The sequence below is a fragment of the Miniopterus natalensis genome, chromosome 15, assembly GCF_054644295.1.
Source record: "Miniopterus natalensis isolate mMinNat1 chromosome 15, mMinNat1.hap1, whole genome shotgun sequence".
Lineage (NCBI taxonomy): Eukaryota > Metazoa > Chordata > Mammalia > Chiroptera > Miniopteridae > Miniopterus > Miniopterus natalensis.
This window is the reverse complement of record NC_142095.1, coordinates 23,421,922-23,442,179: the sequence shown is the minus strand read 5'-3', so window position 1 is coordinate 23,442,179 and position 20,258 is coordinate 23,421,922. Positions and strand designations below refer to the sequence as shown.

Here is a 20,258-nt window from a genome sequence, read left to right as displayed (position 1 = left end):
CTCAGGGTGTCTTGCCAGTGCGTGGTGGACATACGAAGCTTAACAGAGGAGAGTGGTTCTAGAGCCAGAACCAACTAGTGGACAAAACAGTCAGAGATCAAACGAGCCCTGGCCCCCACTTTAGGAATCAGGGTCATTGCAAAGCTGCGTAGTGAGATCATTCTTCACGTTGGTCTCCTTACATCGCCAGGCCGTCAGTTCCCTTCCCTTTTAGATTCGGTCTCTAACCCACACTAGTTAAAAACAAAATAACAAAGCCAGTTAATAGCTACATCTAATCAGAGTCAACAGGTTCTAAAAGAGGAGGAACTCTGATGGTGGACATCTCCTATCCAGTGTCCACAGCTTTGTAGCAGGGAACTGAGAATGAAGGGATTTACCTTCTGTGTGTTTGGTTCCTAATAAAAAGTTCCCAGGACCTGGTTTTTCCCAAGTAGAGCTATTTAGGGTAGTCCTTCTGAAACACCATTCTGTTTAAAATTCACTAAAACCATTATTCAGTTTCCCTTTTTTGCTGTATATGGAGTAGGTACAAAGCTGTTCCCTATGAATATCCCCAGCCTCACCCCCATCCCAGGTTTTAAGTGCCCATGCTAGACTCCTGACTTTTTGTTATGCTGATCGAGAAACAGGCCCAATACCTGGAGGAGCTCAGCTAGGCCTCCTGTATTGGAGGAGGATTCTTGGCATGGCAGTTAGCAGGGAAATTAGAAGGTGGAGTTGGTGGAGTGCTGGCTACTGTCAGGCAAGACAAGATTTTAACAAGCTTTGTTATAAGTGAAAAATACACCCTCCACCTTGGGCATTTTCCTGAGGGAGTAAAGATTTTAGATACTTTCAGTCATATTTTTCTGCTAGACAGCTATTTCTCTAAACACATCACAGTATCAGGACCAAATGGAATCCCAGTTTTATTTAGGTTTCATTGTTTTCGGTTTTTCTTAATATTATAATTAATTAATAATAGCTAACATTTATTGAGCACTTACCATGCGTCATTCATTCATTCAAGAGATATTAACTGAACACCTGTTATGTTCTAGGCACTATTTAGACACTGAGGAAACAGCAAAGAACAGGACATAAATGGTCCCTGTCTCCATGAAGCCAATGAGAGTAGAGAGAGAATGAACAAATCAAAGAGCAAGAGACAAAGAGCGTCCACTCTAGACGGGGCAGTTAAAGAATGCCTCCCTGAGGACTGACTGTGGGACCTGAAGCTGGGAAGCAGCCGGCCATGTGAAGGTGAATGGACGAGCACTTCCGGAAGCAGAAACAGCAGCTAAAGGAAAGAGGCCCTAGAGACACACTACCTGAGCCTGAACCCCAGCTCCGCCATTTTTAGCTTTTTGACTTTGGGTCAATTATTTAACCTCTCTGTGACTCAGTTTCTTCATCTGTAAAATGGGAATAGAAATAGCACTCACTCATAGGGTTGTTGAGAATGTTAACAAGAACATGTGGAACTGCGTCTGGCCCAGAGTTAGAACTATGTAAGCGTTCATTTATCATCATTGTAATCCTCACCCTCATTGTGGCTTTCTTAAAACTGAACGTCAACCCTGTGGTTCTACTCCTGGAAAGAATTATACCAAGTAAGGTACAAGGACGCTCAAAGAGTAAGTAGTCAAAGGGGTGGATCCCCTTGAGCAGACGGAGAACAGTAAGTCATTTAGAGCATGGATAAATGCAGCTGAGAACTGAGAGAACCGTACATGTGCACAAATGCTTTAGCATATCTAAATTCCAGGGAAACTGGCTGTGGGGATTTACCTAACTTAATTAAGAAAACTCATCATTGTCAACTGGTACAGTATGTGACACAAAGAAAACCTCACCACCTGGTTTAGATAGGAAAAAATCACAGAAGACAATCTATCAGAAACAACAAGATGATGTCACAACTGAAGATCTGGGGAGGAGATGAATGAAATCTGGGAAGAAACGAGTGTTCTCTCTTTGTGTATGGCAAACCTGCATTTTTGCTGTCATTTTTCAGGTGACTCATCACATGCTCCAACCGATACAGCATGACCGTGACACTCCCTGTATGGGAGAGGCTGGCCATGTTTACAGCCTGGTGAATATATCTACAGGCTGAGCTCTACTCTGCGTGCTAGCCAACTTTTTACAAGCCTTGATCAGTAGCTGGCTGACATTAGCCAGCTGCGGGAAAGGTCAACAGGAGACAGTAACCAGGAACACCATACTGTGATAGAATCTCTCATGACTGCCAATTTACTGAATTAATTCTCCTGCCCCTCATTCCAGAGACGTTCTGTTCTCCAAGTCCTGCTGGAAGAGGGACAGTGCTCTCCCATTTCCTTCCAGGGCATGACAGGGAGCAGGAAGGGGTAGCTTGCCTAAGTATCAGCAATGGCTCACCATGTGTAGTTGAATTATGGGCAATTTCTCTCCTACTGATTCTGCAGCATTTTTCAATTGTCTATGAAAAACATGGCACCTTTATGATGTTAAACAAAGAACTAAGATGTTTGTTTCCTTAGGCCAACCTACTTCACATCTAACCAATCTCTAAGATACATGAGGCACAACAGAGATAAATGTGGAGGGCGGAACTCAGCTGTTTTTTTGTTTGTTTATTTTTGTTTTAATCTGTAAAGGGAATATTAAAATGATGAAAAGAAATAACTCATTTGAAAACGCCAATACCTGGCATATGGCATGTAGGATTTGCTCCCAAATGATGGATTCATCTGTTCAGTCTAATGAGGCTAAATATTCTAAAGGTTCATGTCATTGCCTCCAGCGCTGGCACCAGCCAGCCTTCCAGCAGACTCAGACTGCCCAGGGATGGGCTAATTGTCCATCTAAGAACAAAGAGAGGGCCTCATTCACCTGGCTCATACACACCTAGAGAAAGCTACACTCCATGGGGTACATCTGAATCTACGTATTAATCAACGGCTTAAATTCTCAGGGTTAGGTACTACTACACTGGACACACTGGACACTTACTATATTCCTTAATGCAAAAAAAAAAAAAAAAAGTTCAACACAAAACAGTTCTGTCTTAGGCACCATCCAAGATGATCTGTCATCCTGAAGTTTTAAAAAGCACTTTTATTCTAAATGCCATTATTTGCATGAGTGTCAGCACAGCCTCCCAGTCATGTGGTCTAACATGGGTCCAATCTTCTTTCGCCAAGTGGAAAAGTATGTCAAGTAGAATCAGAACTTAAAATCTGAGGAAGAGTTTACTTTGCCTAAAATAAGACCCAGGTATTATTTTGCTGTAACTTTTTAAAATAAATAAGTATGTACAATAAAGGTAAGTTGTATTTTCTTATTTTTCAACCATTCTTCCAAATAATGTTATGATCAAATCAAAATCTCGTCTTGACCAATAACTTTTCTCTTCAAATAAGTTGATTTTGAGGAACGAAAGTAGATAGACAAGCCTAGTTCTATTTTGTTCTGCAGATACCTTAAATACCTGACAGGAAAGATGAAAAAAAGACATGACTGGTTTGAGACCAACATCTTTTTTGAGAAACTGAAGTTAGCAAAAATACAAGCAACTCCAATATGCAACAGAGGTAATAATATACCTAGAGTCTGAACAGACAGGTACTCAAGTGGGGATGAATGATACACATTCTAGTCAGAGTGCGCTAGGAGATTATGTGCAGTGATGAACAGGCCCAAATTGTATTATTTGAACACAACAAACATTTGTTTCTTGTGCATGCTCTATACTCAACATTGTTTGGCTGGGGGCTTCGCTCACACGGCCACTCAAGGGACCGCAGGTTGATGAAGGTCCAACAATGCTGCCAGTGGCAGAGCAAGAAGGGAGAAAGGAGTGGGTCACACATGGGCTGCTAAAGCTTCCACCTGGAAGTGACCAATGTCCACTTGGGCTCACATTTCACTGGCCAGAATAAATCACACAGCCATACCCAACTTCAAAGGGACAAAGTAGTGCAATTCTACCATATGTCTGGAAGAAGGCACCGAGCTGAACGTTTCCAGTGAGCATCATTAATTACTAGCCCAAATGACAACATTATCTGAGAACTTGGCAAAGTTCTTTCACACTCATTATCTCATTTGATTTCTACTCCATCTTACAGTTTGGGTTCTATCAGCACCCTATTTTACAAATGAAATAACCAAAGCTCAGAGAGATTACATGACTTGCTTAAATCATGTAAATACTAAGTCAAACAGCTTTTAGAACTCCAAATCCTAGTCTTTTAGTTAAAAAGCTATTTAGAAACAATCTTTGCACCCATAATTTGCAGTACATTCCAATTTGCTATTTATTTGTACTATTTATTATACACATTATTGGACATTACTTATCTCATTATGTATATTACATATATTACATCTCTAACTAAATTTTGTTTACTGAGCACATATTGTCATATCATTCTTTGTATTCTCCACAGCATCCCAGCCACCTGAGAATCATAAAAGGCAATATATTTGTAAGTGTATCTTGGTTGATTTGTAAAACACTTACAGAATCACTATTTTCTGAACACCAAGGCTGTGCTTTGAGCACCTCAGGAGAAAGATGCCAACTAGATAATCTAAATCAACTACTCTATTGTTAGGTAGCACTTAAGGCTGCTCTATTTGGAGCTGTCCTCCAGATGTCACCTGCCTTTACAAGTGCAATGTTTCACAGGTGTGAGACTTGACATGCACATGCTTCCCTTTTCCATCACATCAAGTCACACCATGTACCACTGACAAAGCGTCATTTTACAATAACCTCCACACATTTGCTCAAACTTCCATTTGCCTTTGTTTCAACACTGAAAGTTCCTCTCTGTAAAGTCACTAGAAGTCACTTTGCCATGATGATGTCATTTCCATAGACTGCCATAGGCAGAATTCCTTCTGAAAACACTGGAATGAATGCAGTGCTCCTGCAAAAGGGCAAGATTATAAGACTCAAAAACTAAGTGCTTGATTAGCACCTGAGTCTGAATGAAAAGCAGAAGTGCTAATGGGGAAAGCAGTTCTCTAATAGCTCGTCTAATTTGCCTTAATATAACCACAGACTGAACTCACCCAGGACATGCTACTTAACTTTCTTCAATTTCTCCTTTTGTAAAAGTTAAATAATACATATAATAATGATACCTACTATATTGTGTTGTTGTGGGGATTCAATGAGATAATGCAAAAACCACTTACAAAATGCTTAATACCTGGTAGGCACTCACTTGATGTTATTACTTTCCTTTGAATTTTGCCAAATGCTTCTACTTGAGCCAGCTGAGCTCAGATATCAACATATAATGAAATTTAGGGCTGGAAGGGACTTTGGAATCCACCTGCTCCAGAGAAATTGAAGAGAATTATCTGGGATCACATAGTTTATGATGGAGCCAAAGTAGAACCTGGATCGCCTGGCTGTAATTTTATGTCTAGCTGGAACACCTTGTTTGGAATGGTGTTTGACACGGTAAAGAAGCTGTGTACTTGATTCCTCATGAATCAAACTTTGGTTAGTTTTCATTTCTTCTGAAATTCCACCTATTATATAAGTACACAGAATACAATAAGCCCCCATCACTATTAAATTCTGTCCTGAGTACAAAAGGAAACAAGAGCAAATATTAAATCAAAGCTCTTTGCAGCCTAGAGGAAGGGCTCACCTGAAATTAGTTGTATTTTGCTCACCAGCTTAATGATATTGTCAGTTGTTTTTTAATTAAGTCACCCTTCACTGCTACACTGCACGAATTTTAAGAGCTAACGGAAATGCTTGCTGTGTTCCCCATGTAGTTTATAGTGAAATAATTTGAATTGGTTCTCTTTTAAAGGTTGAGATAAGGGCATTTCACAAAACAGCTTATAAGTATTTTTCCAGGTAATGACACTCAGGAAGTTCCTGCAAGTTTCTAGGCTCTAAAAGAATTCTTGTTCCTCCATAAGCCATTAAAATTCTTTGTGAAATAGAATCATGACCCTTGTAAACCAGAGGAGATACAGAGGAGCTGTGTGACAAGGCATTACCCAAATAGGTGGTGGCATTTTCCAAAACAACTGTAAAGATGGATGTCTTCTTTTTATTTGTTCTTTCCAGGATCAAAGCAGTATTCAATGGAGAGCAGGTGTACCATCCTAGTTTCTCTTCTGCCCCTAAGAAGGTTCACTTGAGATACTCCTTAACCAAAATAGATGAAGTAAATCAAAGTCAGTATGTTGCCATTAAATTGGGAAACAAAAGAGAGAGATTGGCTCCTTCTGGGGAGAGAATCTGATTGAAACAATAATGTGAATTTCCAGCAAATCAACTGTTTCTATGAGAATATAATACTGCTGTTCCTTAGCAACCAGTGCTGGTCTTCAGCCGAAGCACTGTGAATGGTGAAGTAAGCTAAGTACCTTCTTCTGTCTCTTGTATCTGAACTGTAACTTGAGACTCTAGTTAAAATGAATGTTCTACTGGCTTCTTGGAACTATTGACACAACCGACAAAGTTGAGAAATCAGATGCTGTTTTGGTCAATGGAAGTCTCCAACAACCAAATAAATACATTATCACTTTATTTGTGCAGGTCAACTGTAGATGCATACAATAACATCTGGTCTATTCTGGTTGCATCTACCTTGACATTCAACCCCCATTCTCTTACCCAGCCCACTGTTCTACTCTGCTACGAGCACTAAAAGAGACAACTGATGTGTGAGGCATCTGAGATACTGAGATGTGTGGAATGGTTAAACGAATAAACCTCTACTTAAAGTAAGAAGATATCACAAAAATTAATGACAATCTGCAATTAAAAATATTTAGTAACTGCTATGTAATTGCTCTAGTGCTGTTCAAACATAAATAGAAAAGATCTGTCACTCAAATCATTAAATTAGCTCAAATTACAAGACTAGTTTTATTGTAGTGCAATAGACTCTTTGTTACTAATATTTATTTCCATTGCTTAAAATCCTGGTTTTAATGCCTATTATTCCTCCCACCCCCCAACTTTCTATCAGACTCTTCTTGGAATATAAGTGATAAAACAACCCTCTGAAGAACATTTAAGCTTCAAAGGTGGGTTGTAATTTGATTTCCATGGTGTTCCCACTGAATATCTCTGGAGTGGACTCTGGAAAATCTCCTTGGTAACCTATTTCAGCTTTAATATTGCTCATTTGTTCATTCATTCACTCAACAAGTATTCATTGAGCATCTTGATGACAGGAACTGTGTTAGGTACTAGGGATGCAAACAAGATAAAAGTGTTCAGTGCCCTCAGGCTTTCAGTCCCAAGGGGGCGACAGAAAATTAGCAGCCATGTACAAGGCCGCATGTCAGGTGCTAATGCTAGAGGAGGACTGATACTAAAGGAGCACCTAGCAATGTACTCTTACCCAGATCCAGAGGGGGCTCGAGAAAGACTTCTTGAAAAAAATAGGGATGAGGCTGAAGAGGTGAAGCAGTAGAAAAGCATTCTGGGAAGGGGGAGGATCAGTACATAGACCAGAAAGAGAGAGGACATGGCAAGTGAAAGAAATGGAGAGAAATTCACTATTGATTCAGTTGGGTTGGAATAATGAAGTCAAAGAGGTAAACTGGAGCCAGATTATGAAAGGTCCCAAGTGAAGGAGTCTGGCTTTATTCTAAGAGTATGGGGAGGCGGTAAAGCTTGAGAGAGGAAGGTGGGACTGCTCTTGGACTGTGGCCTCCTGCATCATGCTACCTGTTAGAGTGATGACGGTCTGTGCCACTAGACCACCTCTCCTCATAGACAATGCCACTTGACTACACCCCACTTTAGAAACTATTACAGACATTTCATAACCACTGAATGACTATAACACCTCTGTTAAAATAAAAAAGCTAAGCCATCAGTCTGTCATGTTCTTGATCCAGAAGGTACTTTAAAGATCATATATTCTAACCCCTCTCACTTTTCAGGTAAAGGAACCAAGGTTAAGAAAGGTGAATTGTCTCATCTGAGGGCCTGTGAGTGCTGAAGACTAAGCAAGGCCTAAGCCCATAACCCTGCTGGGCATCCCTCTCTGCAGCAATCAGATAGTGAAGCCTAATTTGATTTAGACATTTTTCTTCTCTTTTCATATAAGCTGGGTTAGATGCATTTTTTAACCTTACCAGTATATTTGAAAGCTAAGGAGCTCTCCTGAATGATGATCTTCAGAAATGTAATATAAGAAAGGCTATGATGGTGCCCTATTCATAATGTAGATTTATATTTTGAACACACAGAAGACCTTTAAATGAAACCTCAGGGCTTTCTCTAGTGTTGGCATCATCTAATTAAAAGCATAGTCATATGATACAACCAGTATTCTCATGGAAGATAATTTAAAAAAAAATAATACCCCAAGAAACAAAAAGATAATAATACACAACCTCAACAAAACCAGGCTCTCTGGCTCCAAAGTTATCCTACACACTTCCCAACTGCTTTGAGAAAAACAGCTATTATACAGACTTTAATGACTGCTTTTAAGGATTCCTTGAAAACTAACATAGTAGCCATAAACTTTTCCGGTAATGTACATCCTGCCATCACAATGTAATTACAGCACAGGAGGCTGAGCTTTATAACCTGGGAAGCAGTTGGCTAGGAATTCCAGCAGCTGTGTAATGGCTTCTGCTAACTTAAAAACCTTAAATTTTTTAAAATTAGGAAAACATAGGCAAATATTACCTCTTACTTTTATCTATGGTAATACATATAAACAACTGTCCATATCTTTCCAAGACCTAGTCCTTGAGGATATTGTTCTACAGTTTACCATATGCACACAGTTGAGAAAATGGTGCCCTGTTGTCTTAAAAATCATCTAATAAACAGCCTAACTTACCCTCAAAGGAAGGTATAGTTGAAAAATACCTTTAAAAAAACCTAACAAACCTGCATGTATTGGATATATACTAGGAGTATTTCAATAATTTTCCAGTTTTCTCAATCAATTTCTGTTAGCTTATCCATTCATTAAAAAGGAATATATTTTAAGAGAATTATATATGGAACTAAGGAGGTTACAAAAAAGTTATTTTTTTTGGTAATGCTTATATAACTAGGGCAGCATATATATATCTGAAGGATCCTAATTCCTAGTTAAGATATAAGTAGGTGCACTGTGGCCTTGTGAAGTTTGTAAATGCAAGTACTGATAAATGCAGGAGAAAAGTTGTTAAAATTATTTTGCAATAGTTTTAGATTTACCAAAGAGTTGCAAAGACAGCACCGGGTTCCTGTATACCCTTCCTCTAGCTTCCCCAATGCTAACATTTTATATAACCATGGTGTAATTATAAACCAAGAAATTAACACTTGGACAATATTCTTAACTAAATTACAACTTCATTAGAATTTCCTCATTTTTTCCCCTCACAAATGTCCCTGAAGGAATTCAGAACATGCCACACCCAAATATGCCACTTTGGCATATGGACTATTTTGAGCTGAGGGCACTTGAGAAATAGCAGATGCAGGAAAAGCTCTTTGACTTTCCCTTTTCTACCTAGAAACAGGCCATAAAATTTCCCATGAGAAAGGTATCCTCCCTGTATCAGGAAGAGAACATCTTTATCACCAGAGACTGAGAATCAATGCTTAAATGGCTCTATACAAACAACTTACTATAATAACCCTTACCTTCTACTAGTTTCTCTCCCCCGCCATATGTCTCCTAGTCACTTGCCCACAATTTACTGCTCCCTGGCCCAAACCCCCCTGTCTTGTCATTTCTTCATAAATCTATCATGTCTTTGCCTAAGAAAAAGAAATGCTTTTTGCTCTGGTCACTCTCCAGGTCTTCATTCTCTTGTGAAGGCCCCCAAGTAACTGGAGAAGTTTAATACAACTCATATGCTTTTCTCCAGTTAATAGTCTTATGTCAGTGTATTTCTTAAGCCCAGCCAGAAATCTTAAGATGGTAAAGGATAATTTTTCCTCTACTACATACTTTCTGTTCCTGGCTCAAGTCTAGGAGTCCACATTGCATTTAGTTCCCTCCATCAATCCATTAATAGTTCCTTGGTCTTTCCTGTCTTCATTTGTTTATGACCTTGATACCTTTTTTAAAAAAATATGTCTTTATTGATTTCAGAGAAAGGAAGGGAGAGGGAGAAAGACAGAACCATCACTACTGGGGATCGAGCTCACAACCCAGGCATGTGCCCTGACTGGGAATCAAACCGTGACCTCCTGGGTCCCAGGTCGATGCTCAACTGCTGAGCCACGCCCGGCCTGGCTGACCTTGATGCTTTTGAAGAACACTGTCAGACATTTTGTAGGACACCCCTTGATTTGTGGTTGTGGGTCTTAGGGAAGGAGACCACAGAGGTGAAGTATGATTCTCATCACCTCATATCAGGATCAACATGGTTTATTACTGGTGGCGTTCACCTCGGTCACCTGGGTAAGGTGTCTGCCAGGTATCTCCACTGCAAAGTCACTAGTGTTCCCTTTCCATTCTCTAGTCATTAGAAGTGAGTCACTAATGCAGCCTACACTCAAGGGGAAAGGAATTAAGAAGCTTCATTTACTGGAGGGAGAAGTCTCAAAGATTTAACAACACATGTTAAAACCATGACAGTGGTAACTATTTCGGGAGAGAGACTTTTTGAATCTATGCAAATATACCACTTCTCAAAGTTCTGCCCTGGTTTTCGTATCCACGGGCGGGTACTGCCTACAGCAATTTACTGTGGTGTTCTAATGATGATTTTCTATTTCTCTCCTCTCTTCTCTATTTAATAATTGAAATTCATCTGTAAGGAATATTTACTCTTTGTCCCCATCTATTTATATTAGTTAGGTATCATTTTAAACTTTTATTGAATTTACTGGGGTGACATTGGTTAATGAAATTATATAGGTTTCAGGTGTACAATTCTATAATACATAATCTATATATTTCATTGTGTGTTCACCACCCCAAGTCTCCTTCCATCACCATTTATCCCCCCTTTATGCTCTTCTGCCTCCCCCCACCCCCCTTTCCCTCTGGTAACCACCAGTATGGTATCATTGATATTTATTTTCTCTGGATGATATTGTACTGATTTATTTTGTTGCTAAAATTGCTCCAGCTTTGGCCGCTGAAGGTTTTTTTTAGATTAGATTCTGTGTCCTTTTAACACGTTCTCTTTTTTTTTTTTCTTGAGCATTTCATTACTTTCTGGCACTAAAAGAGTCTCTAGGCTCATTTGGTATTTTCCTTTCCCAGCCCTAGACTCAGCCATTTCTCCAAGGAGTACTGGGTCATTTTATTGGAAAATGATTCAGGTAGACCTCGGAGGTACTGTGGTTTCAGTTCCAGACCACAGCAATAAAGCAAGTACCACAATAAAACAAGCCGTAATCTTTTTGCTGGTGTAGAGTTTTGCCTTCAATTTGTAAAAAATGCAACATCTGAGAAGCATAACAAAGCACAATGAAACTAGGTCTGCCTGTGTTTAAAAACCAAGGTCTAGGTGGGGGAGTGGATGGGGAGAGATTAATCAAAGAACTTATATGCATACATGCATAACCCATGGACACAGACAATATAGTGTGGTGAAGGGCTGGGGGGGCATGGGTAGAGGGGATCAATGGAGAAAAAGGGGGAGATATCTGTAATACTTTCAACAATAAAGATAAATTAAAAATAAATAAATAAATAATAAATACCAAGATCTATGCACTAGGCATGCTCACTGCTGCAGGGGTGTTACTGTTTCTAGGTCCTGTCAGGGGGCACAGCTAGAAAACATATGCATGTATATTAAGCTATGTCTCTATCGATACCTATATTTCCATATGTACATTGAAATAGACATGAGTTCATACGGAAATCTTTAATCCAGTACCAAAGAATTCATTCAAGCATTCACAGCAGGGAGTTTCTAATCAGAGAAAGGTTTTAGTCAAAGAAAGATTTCTCAAAACAGGTGAGTCTTAGGCCGCACTGAGAAGAGAAAACACTAAAATGGTCATTAATTGATTTTTAAAAATAAAACCTCCTCAGCAGGTGGTAACAGAGTTACTGACTACATTTTATAGGTGAAAAAAGTGAGGCTCTAGAGAGGTCAAGGAACTTAGCCAGTATCTAACATACTGGGAACCTTCCCCTACACTGTGGGCGTTCATACGTGGAGTATCAGAGGACAGGAGAGGGAGCACTGCGAGTGGAAGTACAGCGAGTGGAGGCAGAGAAGGGCCTGCATGGGGCTGGCGGGGGAGGGGGTGCTCCCAGTCCAGTGCCTCCCCCACAGTACAGGGCAGCACACTGAGGATCTGCCCAGGGGCTGATCCTCACCCCTGCTTCTGCCTCCTTGGTAAATGGCTTCATCTCTCTGTACCCTCGTTTCCTCATCTGGGAAACGATCACAGTATTTTTTTCACCACACCAGGCAATAATATAAGGTAAAGGAATGAACAGACGAATGTATACCGTTCTGCCTCACAAGCAATGTTGCTTCTGGAGCTGTTATGAGGATAAAAATAAACAAGGAAATAGAAAATGCACTTTAGAAATACCAGGCATCCTTATTTTTACAAGTCTAGATGGATACAATGTACTTTAATACCAGGCAAAGTATGACTTGAATGTATTAGTCCATAAAATCTGGGAATGAGACAAATTCAAAAGATCCTACTGAAAAAGATTCAGATTAAAGCAAGATAAGTTTCTGGTACTTTGAACATATCCAGGTATTTATCCGAAGAAAATGAAATTACTATCTTGAAAAGATCTCTGCACCCCCATGTTTGCTGCAGCACTACTTATAATAGCCAAGACATGGAAACAATCTAAGGATCCATCAATGAATAAATGAATGAATGAATGAATAAGAAAAATGTGGTGTGTATATGCATAATGGAATATTATTCAGCCATGAAAAAGGAAATCTTGCTATTTGTCACAACAAGGATGGACCTTGAAGGCATTATGCTAAGTGAAATAAGTCAAACAGAGAAAGACAAATACTGTATAATATCTAATATGTGGAATCTAAAGTCACACACACACACACCCCAAACTCACAGATACAGAGAACAAATGTGTGCTTCCCAGAGGCAAAGGGTGGTGGGGCTGGTGGTGGTGATGGGGAATGGGCAAAATTTAAGGAGGTAAAAAGGTACAAACTTCCAGTTACAAGATAAGTAAGTCCTGAGGAGGTAACGATAGCATGACAACTATAGCTAACAATACTGTATTGCATATTTGAAAGTAGCAAAGAAGAGTAAGTATTAAAAGTTCTCATTACCAAAAAAAAAATTGTAACTATGTGTGGTGATGAATGGTATCTAAATCTGTTGTGGTGATCATTTCACATTATATACTTATATCAAATCATTATATTGTATATCTGAAACTAATACAATGCTATATGTCAATTATAACTCAATAAACACACACACACAAAACACCATTTAAATGTTCTGGAAATTGACCAAAAGCGTACAACAAATTGAGGATTTATTCAAGAAAACCTACTGGCTCTCAACAAGAACAGTGGGAATCTGTGACATTTTAGCCAGGGACTGCTCCCATCCCTTACCCCTTTCACCTCAGCTCCATCACTGGACACTCTGCCCCAGCCTCAGCAGATGGAGCTGTCTGTGAGAGCTGGCAGTTCTGCTGCCCTGCTACAGGGGGTGACTTTATTTGGAGCAGAGCATGGAAAAAATTCCTGCCTGGGCACTACTGGAAACAATAGTGATCTCAGTGGCAAACAATAGGGAAAGGCTAACATCGTGGGTAGCCAGACGTGTTGATACTGGTTGAGACATGTATAATAAGGCAGGCCAGCCAGAAATTTAATAGGGAGGTCCAGGGAAGGAAACAACCAGAGAGTCTGGCTAAGATCCCCCTGTTTCTGGTGGTCTGGAAGGCTGTGCATACTCAGCAGAGATCAAACAGAGCTCTAATGAGCTACGAACTACTTGCTACTTGCCCTTGGCTGATTTTCTCCTAGTCATTGTGTGTCTAGCACATAAAATGATAATAAAACTCATTTATATCTACCCGTAGTGGTCACAAATCATACAACACTGCAGACCATCTCTTTTATTACACAGGTGGAAAACAAAAGCCTCTGAGCAGTTTAAGAACATAAGTTTCTAAAAAGTTGGTAGAAAATCATTATAAACATGGGTGCTAGGGCTTTGCCAAAATTCATTTACCTGCAACAAGGTGGCATAAAATTAACAAAAGCTGGCCAGGAAAGTTTGGGCGACCTGTGCCAGATATACATAAAGACCTTCCTTAACTTTTCTCCTACATTTATTCCTTCCTTCTCTTTGTTTTCTCCTAAGAACACTTTTGAAGGACAAAAGAGTAACAAGGGCTCCAGGTAGTCACTCCCTGTGGCTTCTCAAACAGGTGATAATCTCTACACTGGGGAGTGTGTCACACCTGTCCCATGAATGACAACCTATGTTATAGTCACTGCTTTTAAGTGATCTTTTTACCTTCTCTTTCGTTTTTTCATAACTTACAACTTCTGGTTCTAGCTCTTCATTTTATGTGCTTTGTGGGTGACAACTTATGCTAAAAATACTCTAGTCTTTTGATTGGGTGCCTGTAATTCCCAGGGAAAATGACCATGACATAGATACATGCTCCAGTTCCAATTGCTATTAAAAACTATTAAGTATTAACATTTTCACCTTTACAACACAGCTTCTTTCCATAATAAAAGGCTACCCATGCATGTCTTCAAGCCCTATTATTGTGTATTCTGCTTGTTCAAGCAAGTGACTATGACTACTCTTGAAGGCAACAGAATATTCCATGTGAATTAAAGGCTGTTTTCTCCAAGGTTGGCAGAATGCAGAAGCTACTTCAGGTTGGTACCAAGGAAACCTGCTCCCGAGTCAACCTTTACATGTTCCTGGCTTTCTTGACATTTGGCTCATCCTTGGCATTTAGTCAATTTTAAATCACTAGGAAAAATAAGGGACAAATCCCTCTGTTTATACAGCTGACACATTTGCTATTCAGAATCTTGTGTAATCTGTCCTTGTGAGAAAAACAGGCAGAAATTTTAGCAGCTTAAAAACATCACTGACTGATGGCCTAACAGGCATTAATGAAAGAAGACAAAGCGAAGAATGCAGTAGGGCTGGCTGATGCAAACTGGAGCCCCTTCTTCAGGTTTTTTCCCTTGTAAAAATTGTTTTTTGTTACTTGAAGACTGCACCTGGGGATAGAAGGCTGGAACCTGGGGCAGGCATGGAAGGATGGTGTCTCTATCAAGGGAAAACACCTGGTTAAGACTAAGTCATCAAAGAAACCACATTCGGTAAATGAGAAAACAATAAACACCAAAACATGCCTGGAGACAGTGTGGTATGAATTTTGCCACCAGTTATACCTGGGTTTGAACTGTGGCCACCATGTACCTGCTCAGTAACCATGGGCAGCTAGCTTCTTTACTCTCTGAACTTCTATGAGTTTCAATATTGGCATAACACATTAAATGAGGTAATTTAGGTATAAAATGGCCAACACTGTTCATTAGTGCTCACATATGTCACCAACCGCCCCTCATTTTCTGCCTTATCAAAGCCATCCAGAGGTAGGTGCTAAGGGTGGCAACCTGTCTCTGCAGATATAGGAATACATTTTCTTATCATAATCGTAATTCTGACAACAAAAAATCAAAGGACTCATTCTGCAATTTAATAACTCAAATTTTATTATTATTGTGGGTTGGTTTTTTTTGGCCAGGATGAAATGATTAACTTTTACTTGGCACTTTTCCCACTGAGTCACTGAAAGATCAGATATTTCAACAGCGGCTGATCCACACAGCAGGATCCCATGGATTGGTGACCACCACCATCATAAGAAAGCTAGGATTATTTCAGATCATCGGCATGCCAGATAGAGTAACACTCCCCAAAGAAAACATTTTATAGCACATAAATTTTACCCCCAAACTCCATGGCCAGTTTCTTCCTCTTTCTTGACAGTTCCTTGTCAAGAAATGCCTGGGTGTGATGGGACCCTCTGTGTGCCCAAGCCCAGTCTACTCCATGAGGGCACCAGGCAGAAGGTGAGGAGCCGCTCAGGTTTCAGGCTGACTTATCACACCTGCTGTCAGAGCTGCTTCACACCCTGGCAGGGAGAAGCTCCTCTCAGCAGCACCCACTGCAATTGCTACATGAGTGACAAGTCTTTGAATCACCATGATGACTCACATCAAAAAGAAAGCCCTCACCTGGGCTTATGGGCCAGGCGGCAACCTCCTGGCGAGAACCTGATCTTACTAACTAAAAACAGCAGGCAGGAAGCATAAGCCCTGCAAATACTTTTTTAATTAAATGGAGGATTCCCCCCCTCCTCTCCTTCCTTGCTCTGCTTCTGTCTTCCTTCTCTCCTGTCTTACCATATGCTCTTAGGCACTCTGGTCACATCTGCTAGATAAAACAAGATAAAAACAGACCCCAAACAAGAGGTCCCACCAGCCAAGAGCAATCGTTGCTCAGTAGCAATACTTTTGCAAAGAGCAGTGAAGACAGTTCTACATTTCAAATTACTGACCTAAAATGTAATTGAAGTCCAACTATTAATACTTTATGGGTGAAAATACACTCTTTGATTCCTAAAGCAGAGATCTTCCTATTCTAATTCAGAAAGCAAAAGAAGGAAAAACAGTAATGAGCGGAACCAGACAGAATCAGAAAATGTTGCTGAGTTCACAGCACACAGATATTCCTAATATCTTAAATATTGATCCTTCTAAAACCAACCCACTATTTGTCCTAAAAACACATCCAATGGTTTACGTTACAAACTAAACTCACTCTCCTTCCCTAATGGCACCTCCCCCCAACCCCAAACATGTACGCCACCCCCTCTCAATTTGCCAGCTCTCTAAATTAGAGTCCCTGGAGTCCACTCTCCAATCCTCCCTGCTTTAAATCTGCCATTAAGATTTTACCTTGTCTATATCTTTGAAAATTTCATTGCTTCTCTTCCTCACCTTTGCTTTGCGTTGATTTAATCACACAGCTTCTTCTCAGGTGAAGACTGCAACTTGTGGCCCTCCCTGCAGTCAGGCATTTCACCCCTAAATGTGCATCTAACCACGTCACTCCACTGCTTCAAATCTCCCCCAACTGTCTGCTGCCTTCAGTTGGGTATTTAAGACTCTTCACAACCCACTAGCTGGCTAGCTAACCTCTCTGGCGCCAACCAGGGTTTAAGCTCCAGCCCGCTAAGCTAATGAATTTCCTGTGAACACGCCCATAGCCCTTCGCCCTGAGCCCTCATTAACTTCAGGTCTCAGACGCTCACAGTCCCTCCCGAGATGCTCCCTGCACCAAGCTTTCCTCTCCGAGCTCACAAGGCTTGTCGGGGACTCTGATTTTGTACTTAGTTCACACGGCAGTTACATGTTTCACTGCAGGGGGTCTTACTCATCTCTGTAGCCCTGACATGCAGTAGGAAGTCTTTGATTAAAAAGACCCACTAAAGAAATTCTGAAGGAGATACTCCAGAAAGGAGGAAAACAACTGCAGACGGAAACCCTGAAAGGGAAGAAAGTAACAATGAGGGGAAAGACTGGTAAGTAGATGGGTAAAACGAAGCAAACTTATTCAAAACGATAAGAAAAATGTGTAATTTGTGGAGGAAGAGTAGAGAAGATGAGAAGCGGTATGTCTTTAAATTTTGGAGTGTGAGTGGTAACATGTTCATTAAATAGAAACTTTTTGAAGTATGCCTGTAAAATAGCAAGAACCACTACTAAGAGAGTAGACATAAAACATAACTTCCAAAGAAGTAGGGAGGAAACTGGAATGGGAAAAAAGAATCAATTCAAAAGATGGCAAGATGAGAGGGGAAAAAATATAAAACACCAATAAATAAAAATACACGAAACAGTGATAGAAATAAATTTAAATATATCATTAATTGCAATAAATGAAAATGGACCCAACTTTCCAATTAAAGGTAAATATTTAGACTGAATAAACAAATCTAGCTATATGTTGCTTTAAAAGAAACACCTAAAACTTGGAACAAGACACACATGCAAGAATGATAATCTGTATGTGCCTATTAATATTTCTAAATATGCAAAGCAAAAATTGATATGGTAACTAGAAGAAATGGACAAACCCATCACCAGAGGGAGAAACTGCAATACAGCCCTCCTAGTAACTGACAGTTTCAGCACATAAAAATCAGTAAGAACAGAGAAAATTTAAATAGTATAAATAATAAGCTTTAATAACAGAGAATATATACAGATTGTTGAATACAACAATTACTGATACATTCAACAATTCTAAAAATGAACCAAATTATAACGATAGCCTCAATACATTTCAAAAGATTTTTTACTATAATGCAATTAAATATTAGAAATATATTTTTAAAAAATAACTAGAAAATTCCCATACATTTAAAGTTTAGGGCAGGGGTGGGTGCTGGGTGGAGGGGATCAATGGGGGGAAAAGGGCGGCATCTGCAATACTTTCAAGAACAAAGATACATTTAAAAAAAAAGAAAAAAGAAAAACATTATTTCAAAACAACTCACAACCAAAGAAATAAAAATGGAAACGGAAAAATTCTTAGAACTGAACAATAATAAACTGTCATATCAAAACTTAAGGAATGGAGCCAAATCAATACTTACAGAGGAGTTTATAACCTTAAACTGGACAAGAAGAAAAGTTTGAAATTAATGAGGGAGGCATCCAACTTACAATGGGAGAGAAGAAAATATTATTAATGAGAGATTAACCAAAGAACTTATACCCATATATGCACAACCCAAGGACACAGACAACAGTGTGGAGAGGGACTGGGGAAGGGAGTGGGACGGGGTGGAATGGGTCACTGGGGAGAAAAAGGGGCATCTGTAATATTTTGAACAAAAAAAAAGGAAAAAAAGAAAAGAAAAGGAAAGAGGTTCTACCAATAATTTAAAAAAAAGAAAGAAATTAATGAAAAATACAACAAATACAGGAACTATCCACAAGGCCAAATATTGGGTTTTGGTAAAAAAGTAAGACACTAGAGAAGCCTCTGGCATGATTAATGGGTGGGGGGGAGGAAGGAAACATACCCAGAAGGAAAGCATAAATAACCCTAGGGCTGAAAAGACAAAGGTAAGTATAAATGCTACAACTAATGAACAGGAAGATATTCTAAATAACTTTAACCCAATACATTTGAAAACTTAGGTGAAATGGGTAAATCTATAGGAAAATACAACTTACCAAATATGGCTTAAGAAACAGAAAACTTGAATAGTCCTATACAACCTTTGAATAAATTGAACTGGTAATTTAAAATCTTTCAGCAAAGAAATCACTGGGCTCAGACAGCTTCTTTATCAGATTGAGTAAGTTCTATGAGACATTCACAAAACAGTAACTCCAATCTCAGTCTTCCAGTCTTCCAGAGGATAGGAATAGGAAAAGAAGGAACACTCCCCAACTCATAACCTTGATTCCAAACTAAAATAGGAACAGAATGAGAGGGAAGCACTATAGCTCAATTTCACAAAGGCGGAAAAGTTGTAAAAAAATTACTAGTCAACAAAACTGAATGATGACCAAATGGGGTTTTTCATAGGAATGGAAAGTTGATTAATTATGAGAAACCTGGTTAATGTCATATCATTAGCTACAGAAATACTGATAATATCCAACATTAATTCACAATTTTTAAAACTCATCAAACTAAGAATAGAAAACAACTCCCTTGATCTGATAAAGGACACATGCCAAAACAAAAACAAAAAACAAAACCCACAATAAATATTAAATACTTCATAATGAAAATAAGAAAAACAAAACCATTTATTTTAAAATCAGAAACAAAGACCAGGTGCTAGTTATTATATCTGTTCAACTCTGTTCTGGAGAGCCTGGCCAGGGTAAAAAGGTAAGAAAAAGAAATAAAAGATATAAAAATTAGACAGGCAGTTACAAAACTGTTATAGATAATGTTTGTTGAAATCCCAAAAGAATAAAAAAATGAATTATAATTTGTAAGATTTAGCAAATCTGATTTTCACAAAATCAATATCTAGAAATCAACTGCATGCTATATTCAGCAACAATGAGTTAGAATGACACCATTAACAACAGCAACAAGAATATAAAGTACCTAGGAAAAATCTAACAAAAGATGTGCATGTACTTTATGTAAAGTGTTTTTAATTGAAATGAAAAACCATTGTACAGAAGATCCAAACAAATGGAGGGTTTTACTATGTAGATGGTAATACTGTAAAGGAAAGAAAGAAGATTAACACAAAAGGCAGGACGGTTTGACCTCTAGG

At 39.1% G+C, this 20,258-nt stretch overlaps 1 protein-coding gene across 4 annotated transcripts in view; it reads right to left on the bottom strand.

The window, feature by feature from the left end:
• Window positions 1–20,258, bottom strand: part of TMEM108 (transmembrane protein 108) — a 206,721-nt gene that overhangs the window by 116,093 nt on the left and 70,370 nt on the right. Inside the window, exon 1 of one of the 4 annotated variants that reach the window (XM_087824936.1) lies at window positions 16,900–16,999. The exons of 2 other annotated variants lie outside the window; for them this stretch is intronic. The gene's annotated coding sequence lies outside the window, so the exon portion shown is untranslated. Of the gene's footprint in view, window positions 1–16,899; window positions 17,000–20,258 lie in introns of those variants that run through there. One more of the 4 variants, XM_016224361.2, reaches the window with a different exon arrangement.